Source organism: Centroberyx gerrardi, chromosome 1 (assembly GCF_048128805.1).
Source record: "Centroberyx gerrardi isolate f3 chromosome 1, fCenGer3.hap1.cur.20231027, whole genome shotgun sequence".
Taxonomy (NCBI): Eukaryota; Metazoa; Chordata; class Actinopteri; order Beryciformes; family Berycidae; genus Centroberyx; species Centroberyx gerrardi.
The window spans coordinates 23,684,732-23,696,766 of NC_135997.1; positions in this window are offsets into that span (position 1 = coordinate 23,684,732).

Below are 12,035 nucleotides of genomic sequence, written 5' to 3' on the forward strand. Positions count from 1 at the left end.
GGTGATGATTTGCCCGGAGGCTGGTGATCTGGTGCACTTGTCTGGTTTAATATTCTCTGTACTACGACTGCAAAGAGCTCAGTCTGACTCATTATCTGCCTTCACACTTACACTCCTATTTCCCTCTAGTTTATATTATTGTATTGAAGTACTAATCCGCAACTATATATATATATAAATAAATAAATAATATATAAATAAATGTCCATTTTGCTACTCTCTATCGCTGATTGGTATCATTCTTTAGTGATTCAACCTATAACCAGTTCATGAACGCTTTTGTGTTTGCTGTTCTAAACACCTATGAGGGGGAAAAAAGCATCTGTTGCACAGGAAGTGATGCGTTTTATGTTTACAGAAGCAACAACAGCAGTTTGTTTGTACTGAATATAAGAAGGCAGAAGAAATATAAGAAGCCACAATCTACATTTTGTGTCTTTATTGTTACAGTAATTTGGTCCAGTGCCTACATTGAGTGCAAAACACCAAAGCAGTGACCGCCAAACAAGAAACCCACACATTATCAAACAAATAAACTAATGAATAATGAATAAATTAACTGAACTGAAATGGATAAATGAAGATGAAGAGGCCTGACTGCACACACTCTGATAAGTGTGTGTTATACAGAGGCATTGTAACAAATGACTCGTCCTCTTTGCTCAACTAAAAGATTATCTTCTCATTTCTCATCTCTATCTTGTCATTTCTAAACACTGCCTGGTTAATTTTAACCTACTTCAGTAGCACTGAGGTCTCAGTGTTTGCCTGAGATTGACAGCTCGGGGGTTGAGATCCCAGGCTGAGTCACAGAGCCACTCCTTTGCTCTCAACATCAGTCAATTGCAGGGAATTACCTGCCTTCTTTTACCAGAATATTTCTTTTGGAACTATGTAAAGATCCTGGTATTATGGAATAAGTTATCACAAAGCTTTGTGATCGGTTCCCCCTCAGCAGTCTAATGGCCTGGTAAAGTAACAAATGTACGGTGGCTGCATAGGTTCATATCTGACTCAAAGCCCTTTAAAGTCCATCTTGGCTCTGGAAGTCCTCATTTTTGGAAGTCAATCCTCCTTCAGTTCAGTCCAGCCAGCTCAGACTACAGCAATTCCAATAATACAATTTATTTATAACACATTTTTCTTATATCTATCTTATTATCTTATTATCTTATCATTATATCTAAAGCACCACAAAGCAGTTAAAACAAAACTTAAATATACTGTACAAATACAGGGAGCACTCATACAAAACATATTTAAGCACACAGAAGAAGTATGTGCTAAAAATGCTCATGGGACTTAACTGGAGACAATGTCCTCTTGTGTTCAAATACTGAATTATACAGTAGAGTTGTGTTTGAGTGTTTGCCTTGAGATTGAAGGTTGGCAGATAAATCCCAGGCTGAGTCACACAAAGCCTCCGCTTGGCTCGCCCAGGGTGGAAAGTAACTATTGCTGGTACATTTGCTCAAGTACTGTGTTTAAGTACAATTTTGAGGCGCTTGTATTTTGTCACTGCCTTAGTGACGCGGCCCTGTAAGAGATAAGTGTCCTGTCAAAGGAGTGTATTTTGACATTCAAATACTGCCCCATACAATCGCTGATAATTCACGGTGAGACCTTCAGAAAGAGAGAAAGGAGGGGAAAATGTCTCCAATTTCACAGAAGTGGTGAGAGGCTTTCAAAGTATTCACCTTTTTGACAGTATGAACCTCCATGTGAATGTTCCATGATTCAGAGAGGATCATTTGGATGTTGTTTCAGTGTGATATTCAGATGGTTATTTGGGCGAAGAATAGTCCAATAACTATAGCTGAACCTGGAAAGCTAGATTTAGCCTCTGCTAATGCTGCGTGAAAGGTGATGATTTTTGGTCTTATCCCTTAAATTTGTGTCAGACACCCAAGATTTGTAGAATTTTCTCAACACATACAAGAGCATGTAAGCCTTCAATTGAAATCAAAACATGAAAATCACAGTTACAAGGTTTGTACCCCACAGCGATGCTATGTCAGTTATGAGTCTCACTCCAGTTGACAATAGAGCTGCCAAATTTTAGATTTACAGTATGTCTTGTGCAGGTAGCATCTAGGACATCTGGTATCCTTTGCGTATAGTCTTAAAGCAAAAGCACACGACTGACATGAAATATATCCCGTAATATTCATTTTTCATACAGTAAAACAGCAGTCTTTAAGCATGTACCATGCAGGGTGGAGAGTCCGCAGGATTTCAGTCCAATCAAACACTACAGCAGCTGATTTCATCAGTTAACACTCCTTCAAGCAGAGAGGAGGAACTAATCAGTGAAATTACCTGGCATAGTGTTTGAGTGGGAAACCTGCAGACTCTCGGCCCTCCGTGGCACACGGCTGGAGACCGCTGCAGTACACTGTTGTTCATCCCCGGCTCTCGGAGACAGTGGCCATTCAGGAAAATGAAATGTATGAATGAAATACTAAGATCCCAGGCCAAAACCTTTTCAACTGTTTAGCCTTGTGCTTAAACGAGGAAATTGCACTATTGCACACAATAAACCTATTTCACATTATGCACACTTAGTAAAACAATTGGTTGAAGGTTCAGATGAAACAAGGTTCTGCCATAAGGAGGAAAAGAGTGAGCTTCAAAGACAAATGTATAACAAAATACAAATTGTATGCTGTCAATGGTAAAGACTGCAAATCAACAAATAAAGTGACAATGATGGAGTAATTATGTGTATTGCACTTACAATCTCTGTCCTGGGATCTATCATTCTTTGCTCACTCTATTTCCAACTGGCATTCATTATGTTGTTAGACCAGAAAACAATATTTAGACTGGATAATGTACCTCTAACATCTTTTAGACTTTCTTTTAATCTGTCTGCAAGTGACAGACAAATCAATACTTGGTCTCTTTCATGGCCGCTGTCCTTGGACGCAGAGTCGCAGCATCCGTTTTCACTTATTGAGGTGGATTAATTGCCCTGGTTTCTATGTAGAATAGAAAGTTATGTGCTGTTCAACTCATGGCCAGTGAGGATGGGGGCACGCTGACCCAAAACGTGTTGTTTATTGTCGCCCTAGCCTTCCGGGTTCATTCAACATCGGCCTTTGAAGGGAAGTGGTGTCATAACAAAACAGAGAAATCAATATCCTGTTTGAGTTTCAGGAAAGAAAGAAGATCCAATTAACTCTTCGTGAATTTATTAGAGATATATTCCATCTGAATGGGATAAACAACTTTAAAAGAACTTCAAGGCGTTTTGGGTTCAGCATTCTTTGAGGAGTCAGATAGAGGAAAAGTAAATGATAATTCCATGCTCTTATGTAAAATGGACACTTGCCAATAAGAGGCCATGTTTAAGGATGTGGTCATATTACTCGGTACTCACTGACCTATTGGTAACATGACCACAGCCTTAAACAATATATGCACCACCTCTTGCTGGCCAGCTGCTATTTTGTACAAGATCAAAACACATTTTATTTGAACCTTGAATTTCATGTCTAAAGAGCATCCTGTTCATACAAGCCAAGGGATTAACGGCTTTTTAACCTTATTCACCACGACTTCCTCGGATCTCTTCTTTCCTGATATAGATGCTGAATCCCACACAGAAGAGCAATTTCCCCCTGATTTCATCACATGATAAACCCAAGTTCAGCACTCTGAACCCTGATTTTCTTTTAGCCTGTGAGTTTATTGGGAGAAAACCGTATTAAGGACTTTCAAATGGAAACTCATGAGTGACAGAGGTAATAACAGTGCACCACAATATATAGGGGGACGTGTGGAGATGATGTAAGGCAAAAACTGAGTAAGGATCACACTTTATTGCTGGTTCACTTCATAAAATAACAAAACCAAAATATATTTTTCTGTCCAGTAGAAAGCTCCCTCCTTTTCCTCATATAAGAAAGTCACAAAATTCTCAAAATTTCCCCTCCTTGACCGCCTTGTTCCTCCAGGTGTCCTTGGTCTCCCTCACCTGCTGAACCAGACAGCTGTGGGAGAAAACACAGAAGAAAAAACACATTAGCTAAGCCTACTCACAGGAAGCTGGCAGGCTCTGTCTCTCCCTGGCGAGCCTCCCGGCTTTAAGGGAACACCTGTTTTGGTCAACTTACCTGTTAAGTGTTGAGAACATGGACACCAACATCGCCCATGTGTCCTCAGTCTATTGTCTGCTTTGGAGCTCCATGCTAACTCTTAAACATACACTGTGTTGAGTGCAGCGGTGTGCACAGACTCTGATTGGGTCAGGGGTGAACATTTCCAAAAGGGCAGTTCAGGAGAAATACTGAGAAGGAGATCCAAGGGCATGATGCTCCTCCGGGGAGAATCTAAAGAAAAAAAAATCTTTTAAAAACTCATTTCGAGTGAGTTTTGCACATACACATTCAAAGGAGAGAATCCAATAAATTTGTATTTCACTGATACATAATCCAACCTAAAAAATACAGGCATAAATTGCAATGCAATATGAAATTAAACAACTTTGAAATATTAAATAGAAATAGCCAAAAGTAGTTTCTTTGTTTGGCAAAATAGTTTCCATTTCCATTACTTTTTCACACATCACATCACATTAAATTTTACACGCACATAGTATCTGAATAATGGCTCATATCCCATTTAAATTCAAATTAAGCCGTTTATGTCTACAGAAATATCCCTGAATACATGAAAAAATAAAATGGTGTTGGATATAATTAATAAATTCCTCAATATCACAGCTAAAATTACTATATCCCATGTAGATCCCATCTTATTTGGATTTCTCTAGTTCAAATAGGAGCTTACTTGGGCTACTATAAGTGGGATATGAGGTTTACATGCGCAGAATCAAAAACACAACACAGAATTGCTGGGGGATATTGGTGTGGACATAAACTCACCCATTGAGAATTTAATTAGAGATTTCATCAGGTATAATGTTATTCTGTCTGGCTACATTTACATTCACATCAGTACTTTGATATTAATGCATTTATTTTTATCTTAATATGAATAATGTGATTACGACACTGTATTACTTCAGGTCATAGACTAGTATTAATACTCTGATTAATGGCCCACTTACATTAGTCACATTACTAGAGGGTTGTTTGCACATGTGAAATCCAGACTCAAAGTAAGCCTGTTCATCTCATTTGCATTTGCAGACTGATCATGCATCCAGTCCCAGCGCTGAACAATTTATGGGAAAGTTACATGGGAACAACAGAAATAGCATGGGAGCAATATGCCAGCAGTTTATGACAGGAGGGAAATGATTGATGCTGCTTTTATTCCATAAAGAAAGACGCACATGATAATATATCCAATTATCTATCTCAGCATGCAAAATGAGAATTTTAATTGAACCTTCTGCTACGCATGTAAACAGCTTAATTGAACTATTCTCATCTTCAAAGAAAGGGCAATTATTAGATTATCTTATGCATGCAAATGCAGTCAGTGTTACTCCCTGCTGCACACAGATAGCCCAAGCTGACACTTGAGGATTCACAGCTGGAGCATCACATCTTGAGCTCAGGCTGCAGCCGTCGTCACAGTCCCCTCTGCTGGAAAATGCCAGCCGACCACTGTCCAGTGATGACCGTCCGCTCTTATTACATCTCAAAGTGAGGAATGCACACAGCAGTGGAGCAAACTCAGTGGACATGACAACCTTCACCATCGCTTCTTCTTTTTTTTGTTTTGTTTGCGAAGAGTGGGTAGTCCATTCCCCTGAACATTTTTTTCTTTATTCAGAGTGAGAGGAGGCTCTGGCAGGCGTCAATCCCAGGCCTGCAGGGGCTTAACGTGTGTGTGGTGTCAGAGGCAGGGGACTTCATCACTCAACCATCACTGGGCACATTGTTTCTGGTTCAGCCTCGCCATTTAAAATTTCCAAGAAACAGACACACTTACAGGGCAAGTAAATTCCAATAAAGCTGAATCGGATGAGTTGAGGACATTGTGGAATTCGGAAAGAGCTGACGCTGAAGGATTTCCTTGTTGACATACTGCTATGAAGTCAGTTGTGGTGGCGCAGGATAATGCTAGCATAGAATAATGTGACTGTCAGTGTTGTAAACAGTAGTCCCAGTGATCCCTTTTGCTCGTGCTTTCATTTCGTCCAATTTGAAGTTCTCGATTCCCCCATGAAAAATCTGAGACCGCTTCCAGCAGACTGGTCATTTCTGCATCAAAAGCAGTGGCAGGTGAAAATACTGAAAAAGTGGCAATAGCAAGCAGCTCAAAGCAGCTACAGAGTGCAGCGCTGACGGTTGTTATCACAGTTCATTTGATACTAATATATTTCCACAAAAGATCCTACAATGGTTATCTAAGTGCAAAGTAATTGCAGTGGGGATGAATGAATCTTTGATTCTTTTACGCTTATTTTTAGACGCTCTGAAGCACCCAGAGGGCATCAGCACACATTAGCCTCAAGGGGGTGAGCAGTGCAGTCAGACCTTCACTTCCTCGCCACATGGCTCCCAAATGTTTCAGTTAGCTATGTCTGATTCACGGCAGTAAATATATTTTCAGCTTTTTATTTCCTAATCTCAAATTGACAATATGAGGATCTGGGTTTAAATCCAGTCTGTTACCCCTGATGTCAATAGACCACAGTTGGTGACGTCTCTTTGATGGGGCATTAAGTGTTGATGATGTAAGGCGTCATGTAATGCGTTTGTTCGCACGATTTTGCCAACTACAATAAATGGCCAACCATGCCAACACCAACACTTGGCTTGGTTTGGTCTAGCAGTGTATAAAGAATATGAATTCATGCTCTGAAAGCGAGCATCATCATTTGTAGAACATGGATTTGCACCATCATTTGCATTGAAATAGAATATAGTGCAGATTTGCATCAGACCCTTGCCTAGGATGGATGCAACAAAAATAACTGCATGCAATGCATAGATCAATAACTATTCACGCTCTCAAGATTGACTGACGTCTGTGACACACTTTACACTAAAATATTCATTGACAGCAATATGAGCATCATTATCTCAGCTAATGGCACACTAGCCACACTATGGAGAGCACTTTGACAGCTTCGACAATGAGACGACAGTGGGACAGTTTATTGGATATTGGCAAGTCAAAGCAAATCCCAAGCCACAGATGCAGCAGCTGGACACTCGAGGGCCAGACAAGGCGAAGCAACTGCTGTGTTTATCATCCTGAACTGTTCTGTGAGCCTCAGGGGCAGCGAGCCACGGAGCCTTAAAGACGAGATGAAATGAAAAATGCCTTTTTAACCCTTTTAGATCACATCCCCGGTCATACTGTGCACCTATTTAACAATATATGCCAAAAAAAATACCAAAAATCAATTTCATTGTATTCTTATATCAAAATTCAATCATGTTTTCTTCCTGTAAAACAAAATATGCCGTGTGCTTACGTAAGCATGCCCGTAACTAATTTCAACCAATAATATCATGACATCCACCCATCAATCAATCTTCAACTTTTAGCGCACAGAGCTAAGAGGCTAAGATTCATTAGTTAGCTAGCTAGCAACAGCACACCCACTTTTCAACGTTCAAATCAAATTCCTCCCAACGTTATGTCCCGCCTGTCTTTCCTGTTTCACTCGGAAATACGTCACGATACGGAAGTTAGATACTCTCGAAATGCCGTTTCATCTCGACTTTAAGACCTGTAGCCAGGCTGTGTGCTTAGTTTTAGCATCTCAATCTATCTCACACATACATGGCAAGGTCACTTTCAAAAGGCAATCCATTACAGATTACTGATTCCTTGTGTCCCTATATTACTTTCAAACAAGTTACTGAATAATCTAATAAGTAATCATCTATTTCCATTCGTATTAATAATCAAATTACTGTGTTGTGATGGCTTAGAGTTACCATTTTTGTTATGGGTCTTGTTACATGTAATCTGTTATTCTGGTAGCCTGCCTAGTTGAAGATCTAGAGAGTCTCTTCAGTTCTGTGCAAGCATGAACTGCTTCATTTTCTCTTGGTGTCTGACTAGTTTAATCCCTAAACTGTTGCTGCTTACTAGCCAAATGGCATTAACTGTCAGATGAGCCTGGTAAAACTGAGTCTGTAGGCTGCAGGGGAGCACATCACTCACAGGCACACACCCCAGCTACTATCTGTCTGTGGTGTTAAATGAAAACACAAGGGAGGAAAAATGAAAAAATGAGACACTTAAATGATATTCAGGCTTGTGCATTTGTAATCAAGCTGTACAGGTGTGAGAAAATATGCTGCTGCCAGTGCTAGCAATATACTTCCATCACTGTGCAGTTCAAAAGCTTAATTTGTTTGTTGTTGTTAATGCGTTAGCTCAGCTGCTTTGTGAACTCAATTTAATGGGTCAGCTATGAAGATGGATGTAATTGCAAGACAGGTGGAGAAAACAGAAGAAAGCATGCTCATCACAGTTTCAAACTGGCCAGAGCAAACTGACAACTAAAGTGAAAATGTGAGATAAGCCATTTAATTAACAAGTTGCTGCATCAGTAGTGCTGAAGTTTCTTATCTCTTGCTTATTCATTCATTGAAATAAGAGAGCAGTCCATAAGTAAGAATTGAAAGTATTGTAAAACATATTTTGAAAGAAAAAAGAAATAATATTATGGGGGAAAAACACTATAACTCATCAGTGAATCATTGCCACTTTTGACTTGTTTCCGTTTGTGTTTGTGTTTTACATGGTGTTGTTTACAATCCAACATCAGATGTTTCTGCATCCTGATGGGATGATTTAATACAAGGCCTCTCATGCAAGTAGACCAAGGTTGTCATATTAAAAAAAATTAGAATCCCAAAACCACATTTTTGCATGCTGGATTTGTGGCAATCTGAGGAGGGATGAAAGGGGGATTGTATGCCCCTTGTTAGCACAAATTATTAAACATGATTCGGATTGGCAAAGACTTGACTTCCAGTGATAAATTGATGAGATTGTGGAGTTTAAGTAAATTAAGTTAAGTTTTAACTCCATTCTCAAGGTGACAGCTGCTAAACATAGCATTCATTTGAAATTTTGTCAGAAAATCAAACCCAGAAGACAAATGATAGACAAACATAAACTGTTATGGAGGCTGCAGCTTTGCAAGTTGGAGAGTTGTTCAGCGTTGGAGAAGGTTTGTACTGCCTTCTAGTTTAGTAATGGGAAGTTGCAGTAAGGCAAGGCAAGGCAAAAAGGCAAATTTATATAGCACATTTCATACACAAGGCAAATACAATGTGCTTCACATAAAACAGAAGAAATACATAAAAATCCTCCTAAGCCAATTTGCTCAGGGCCACACACCAGTAGAAGTGGTTCTTTCAATTGTTTGGCACATCCATGTTGACCTTTTCAAATATGTATCCACTTCTGGAGACTCAACTGTAAGAGGAACGCTTGACTAAAACAGGAGGAAAGAGAGTTGCAGCCATTATTGCAATTAGTTTCTACCTCACTGACATGTTTCACTTGAGACCCGAACCAGGTTCACTCTCACAGCTCAATCTTACATTAAGAAAAATCACCATAAAACTTACTGTAGTGTGATAATTGCTGCTGCTCATAATGAAAAGCTATATTTTGATTGTGATCCATAGTGCTGCTCTTTCCTCCAAGTTGATATTTTTTATGACACTTGGTATTTATTTAACCTTTAAAACTCTTCATAGCTTAGCTGTAAAGATAAAGGCATTATAATGTGGTTAACAAAGCCAGCCTAACATTAGTGTTACTCAGTTTTGGATGGTTGTGGAGATTCAAAGGATTCTGATGATATAATATAATATATGTCATTCCAGCTAAGAGGGAAATGTGAATAATAAGATAATGAGCTCACATCACCCCAAATTGTAATGGTGATGTAACACACTGCAGGCCACCCTGCTTCAATACCCTCTGACAGCTCCATCATACCAGAGGAATGATGGGAGAGAAGATGAGTTGGAGTCCTACGACGGAATAGAAGAGACCAAGAGGACCAAGGAGCGGATTATTTTTGTGACACCACCGCTTCAAATCAGCTCCATGACCTTCACCACATATCATTCTCTCAGGTTCTTACTGCCATCTGAAAGACGAACTTCACAGCCACCTTTTGTTTTCTCTTCCACTCTTTCCTTCACTATTTAGTGAAGCAAAAAAAACCACTTAATTTAATGAGAAAAGAGGCGCATGCGTGGTTTCAGGGTGTATTATATCCTCTGATGAAGAGAGGCATACTGGGAAAGAAAAAAATGCTATAAACCAGCAGTTAAAGCTGTATCTAATTTTTGACATGCATATTAGCTGACTCTGTTACCCATAGTGATGTCATTCAGTATTTACTTACCTGTTTTTACTTCCTTCAGTTGGAAAATCATACTACTAACATGCGAGCCAGACCGCCCATCCAGCTGGACCAGGAAGGGTCAAGGAGTCAAAAAGTCTGGCAGCAGTCATTTCTGTGTCCTTTGTTTTCTTATTGATTTTGCCTGTTGGCAACTATTCAGAGGTGAATACATATTCTAGTGGCTTTCAGGATAGAATAGAATAGAATAGAATAGAATAGAATAGAATAGAACTTTATCGTCAAGCCAGGTTGGAATTTTTTTCTTTGGCCTTGCCTCAGGTACAATTCAAAAACACATCATGAATAATCAGTGCAGTTTCCTGGAAGAGGCTGATGGCGGTAGAAACTGAAGAGGATTTTCTCGGTCGTGGGCTAACGTGGATTGAGCTGGTCGTGATTCAGTGTTTTACTCAAGGACACTTCATACTGAGCCTCAGTGGAGCTCAAAAAGACAATTACGCTTTAATCTCAACTCTTTCTTTAGTGTTTCCCACCCTACACCTTGCAGAGTCAGTTCCCTGTTTTATTCCACTTCTTAAGACACATTTTTATATACATATATATATATATTTTAAAAAAAGCTTTTATTGTGTGGTTTTATTTTATGTTATTTCTTTTTTTTTATGTTGTTAAGCACTTTGTTACCTGTATTGAAAGGTGCTATACATATAAAGTTATTACTATTATTATTATCATTATTATTATTATTATTATTATTACAGGTTCACTGTGCATTCACCATCATCAAAAATGACCCACTTGTAGTAAATAACAGATGCTGACATGACAGGTCGGCTTGAAACTCAAGTATAAAGCATAAGCCCATTTTGCCATGAAGAATGCCAGCAGCAGTTCTTAGTGTGGATGAACACCCAAGGAAAAAGCTCTGTGGGCGTTCATTACATCAGTCCCACAGATGGACAGCAGCTCTTGACTGGCAAACAACTCCTTGATGCAAAGACGGACGCAGAGGTTTCTTGGAATAACTTCACTTTTTAAATTAATGGCCCATTTTTCTTTCCTCTGTCCAGACTGCATTCTTTTCCATTCCAGACTTTTACAGGGTTTTGACACTAAGTGATGAATCAATGCCATCGCAGCTGATGATGGTGCAGCGGTCTGAAAGAAATATTTCTGCGTATGTGCCCATGACAGGCTGGTATTCAGTATATTGTGTTGCTTAAAGTTGCTCTACCCAAACCGACTCACAGGTTGTTATTCTGCAGAGGAATTTCCTTCAATTTCCTGATATTCCTTTTTTCAGTTGTTTTATGAGCTATGAGTTATGAGTTCTCAAGTTCAATGAAATTGCACTCACCTTGATGTACCTAGATTAAACATCTAGAATGATGACAAGAGTCAATATTTAATATACTGTGGCAGCCCAAGGGGAGCTTGAAGTGGAATCCACAATAAAATAAGTTGACACAGAGAAAGGTACTAGTGTGAAACATAAACTACTGTTTTATTAAAGTTTGGGGATAGAGGTAAGGGTGAAACTCCAGCTACATTCTTCCCGGACCGGGGCTCGGTCTCCGTTAATCACCTGTAACAACAGCAGTAAGCCAGGAGAGCATTTTGCTCTGTGCTGGGAGTCCAACCCGCTGGCAGGAGAGAGGGAAAACAACAACTGGTTATAAGCAGAAAGCCATCTTTCTAAGTGGGCGATTACAGCGTTAGGACTCAGTCGTCTGCCTTTTCCTTTTGTCTTCCCGCCGGTAGA